Raw genomic sequence first — 4,059 nt, 5'->3', positions numbered from 1 at the left:
TGGACATAACATTCCAGGTTCCTATGCAATATTGCTCTTTACAGCATAGGACTTTACTTCCATCACCAGTCACATCCACAACTGGGTGTTGTTTTTGCTTTGGTTCCATCTCTTCATTCTTTCTGGATTTATTTCTCCACTCTTCTCCAGTAGCATTTTGGGCATCTACCAACCCGGGGAGTTCATCTTTCAGTGTCCTTTTCATACCATCCTTTTACCTTTTCATACTGTTCATGGGGTTCCCAAGGCAAGAATACTGAAGTGGTTTTCCATAAATGGCATAGACTTGATATACCCATCAATATGACCAAGGATGGGAGAAACAGAGACTCCTACACTGCTGGATGTGTTACGTTGCTAGAAAAGTTTTGTAAGAAAATTGGCCAGATGAGTAGAGAAAGGAGGACTTTTATATACTGCAGTTGCTCACCAAGAACTCTGAACAGCCAGAATGATTTACAGCAAGAACAATTCATCCTCCTGTCCTCGTGGAAGTCATGAATGTAGACAGTCCAGACACACAGAGACTAGGTGAAGAAACTAGAACAGAAGAGATGGATCGGCATGGGTAACCTTTCTGCTGACGCTTAGTCAATACTGTGTCACTAGGGCACCTTATAGACTGCTTCAGTTCCACAGAACTTCATTAAAAGGGAAGGCCTCTAGCCTGAGTACTGAGTAATTGGTTGACAAAAACGAAGAAAGATGTAAGGAAGGGAACCTTCATAATGTAAGATTAATATGAAACTTAATGAGGTTGAGAAAAATGCATCTTTCTACTTAGGAATCCATTTCTTTTGTAGATATACACTTAGAGGGGGGAAATGTCTGTTACATAATATACATTATTGAAAAATTAAAAAAAAAGCAATATAAACGTTTCTCTAGAGAAGATTTCAGAAGTAATTAGAGTATGTTATCATGTTTAAACAATAGAAATAAGTGAACTAGAATAAGGAAGAATTAAGAAAGGTGATGAAGATCTCTGAAGAGGGCATTTTACATAGAGCTGGAGAGATGGCCCACCCCTGAGATAGGAGAGTAGAGGTTATTGCTGGTCATGCCAGGTAAAAGCAAACTCCCTCCCTGCCCTCCTGTGTCAGTCACCAGGGCCATTGTAACTAGTTAACCCAAAACTGGTGACTTATAGCAACAGGAATTTACTCTCTTGAGGTCTGGAGAAAGATGTCCAAAATCAATTTGTCAGCAGGGCCTGCTGCCCTTGAAAGCTCTAGACAAGCATTCTTCCTTGCCTCTTCCTGGAGGCTCCTGGCATCCTTGGCGTTCATTACCCTGTTCCTGCATCATTCCAACCTCTGCCCAGTCTTTACATGCCTTTCATCCGTGTGTCTTGTGTCTCTGTATCAGTCCTTCATCTTATAAGGACACCGGTCATTGGGTTTAGGGTCCGCCTAATCCAGCATGACCTCATCCTAACTCATTCATTTGGAAAGACCCTATATTAAAATAAGATCACCTTCTGAACGTCTGGGTCGACACTTTTGCGGGAGACACTATTCACCTTTCTACAGTGATGTTCAGTGTGCTTCAAGGGAATTTATGTTCTGCGATTGCTGAGTATAGCGCTCATCTATGCCAAGTGGGTCCATTAAATTAGTATTTTGACTCAGTCTAACAAATGACTACAATTTTCCCTTGTTTCATTATTATTGAGAGGTATGTTAACACATCAACTATAATTTGAATGTATGCATTTCACTTTAATTCTATCAGTTTTTATATTTTAAATCTCCATTAATTGTACACAAATTTAAAATTTCACATTATCCAGTTGAAAGCTCACATTATCCAGGATAAAACATTCTCATTATAAAATGTCACCATATGAACATTTAGTCCTGAAATCTGCTTTTTCAAATAATTATTGAGCCACCCAGTCTTATGTTTTTTTAAAAGAATGTTTACAATACAACTTTATCCAACATATTTTCTGTTTTAATATTAAACATTTATCACATTTATACATTTGTTTTCCTTTTCCAGCCAGGATTACCATTTTTTTAGTGGATATATTTAGTGCTTCCCAGGTGATGCTAGTGGTAAAAAATTCTCTTGCCAATGTAGGAGACATAAGAAACGCGAGTTTGATCCTTGGGTCAGGAAGATCCCCCAGAGAACAAAATGGCAACCCATTCCAGTATTCTTGCCTGGAGAATCCCATGGACAGAGGATCCTGGTGGGCTACAGTCTATGGGGTTGCAAAGAGTTGGACACATCTGAAGTTACTGAACACACTGAGTGTAGGGCTGCCTTGAAGAGAATGCAAATAGCCAAAACAGGACAATTTTAGCATGAAAAAGGGTCATAAGGGTAAGAAGTGTCATAGAAAGGGCTGTGCTGTTGCCCTGGGTACAGACTCCCCACCTGTCACTTTTCCTCACAACAACAGATGAGGATGGAGCAGAGGAGGAGAAAGGGCTGTGGGCCAGGAGGTCCCACCTGCTGCCCAGGGAGATCTTTCCAAGGACATCCATAGACTCCGTATAAGTTGTCTGCATTTCTCTACTTTGCCCCACCCACACTCAGGGCTCCCTAATGGACTTCAGTCTTCCTGCCTCCCCTGTACTGGACTGAGATGTATCAAAGGACGATTGGCCACAGGATTGCAGCTCCTGGGACCCAGGGGTTGTGAGTCCCAGTGCACTCAGAAGCCCAGGTCTCACCTAATTGGCCATTTGAGGCCTCAAGTCCCAGACCTGCAAATAGAGAGCATTTTCCCAACAGAGTGGCCCCAAAGTACAGGAACCTGACATGTTGCCCAGATGACAGATAATGTGGAGAGTCAGGTGACTGAGTCCATCCCCTGCTCTGCTTCTATCAAGACCCAGGAGTTCCTGCAGCCAGAGCCTGCTTCCCCCCGTGTCCCCTCCTCCCTCTCACTTCCCTGCACAGCAAGCCAGAGGTGGATGATAGAGGGGGTTCTCAGTGCCACGTCATTATCATCAGCACAGACCTGGTGAGGAGTCCTGTCCTCCCCGGGAGCACAGGGTCCTGGATGAGCCATGCCCCTCCTGACATCACAGGAGCAGTGTGGTCATCACTCAGCAGGGTGTGGTCAGCATCACTGACAGGTGAGTCCTGGGAGCCTGGATCCTGGACAGCTTGGTCCCCCACTCTCAATTGCCCTGGGCAGGGTCAGTTAGGACAATGTGTCTGAGCTTAATGAGAGTAGAAATAATCAGGGAATGTTGTATAAATGTAGGTTTTAATTAGTGCCCAAGACTCTGAATTTCAGAATAGCTCACAGTCCTGCTGTTTCTGTGGGACCTCAGACCACACCCGAGTTACTAGATTCACAATGAAAGGATCCAGGATGCAGTCACTAAAATTGAGTCTCATAGACAACACTGATTCTTCTGCTTCATCTGGGAAAGTATTTGTCAGGATCAACTCAGAGGCAGGTTTACTGAAGCCACCACCACAGCCCTACTGGGTCATTTCAACAAGCCAAAGGAATGTGAGTTTGTTTTTCGAAAATCAAACCACAACTTGGCTTTCAGGATGAAAACGTCAACCTCTCCTCATAAGCTTCCCCAGGCATCCTAAGGGTCACTGTTGTGATGACCCAAGTTTTCTGAGGTGGGTGAATTGTCCTGGGAAACAGAACAGAAACAGGAAACTGGGAAGCCCAGGGGACAAAGAAACAAGACAGCCTGCCTGAGAATGGTGGATGAGAGAGCTGGTCACTCTGGTCAAAGTGGCTGCATTGTGTGCATGAGCAGGAGTGAGCAGAGACGGACAACAAGGGCATGGCCATCTGGGGAATGCACAGAGGGGGTCCATGTACGGGCTGGGTGACCAAGGTGTGTTGGGCAGACCCCAGCTCCACCCGTAACACCCAGCTCAAAACCTGATTTGAGAGGAGCCATCCTGGGCATCCCTGGTCTGACTGTCCCCTCTGCTGTCATGTGAGGGTTGGAGTCAAATAGCCCAGGAAAGAAATGCTGGACAACCCACTCTTTCACTTGCACTTCTACTGGAAAGTCTTGCCTCTCATGGATCACCTTCTAAGAACTTCAGGCTGGGAGGGAACATGGG

This window comes from Bison bison, unplaced genomic scaffold (assembly GCF_000754665.1).
Source record: "Bison bison bison isolate TAMUID 2011002044 unplaced genomic scaffold, Bison_UMD1.0 scf7180017847224, whole genome shotgun sequence".
Taxonomy (NCBI): Eukaryota; Metazoa; Chordata; class Mammalia; order Artiodactyla; family Bovidae; genus Bison; species Bison bison.
The sequence above is the reverse complement of the archived record's forward strand: the minus strand, read 5'-3'. Positions refer to the sequence as shown.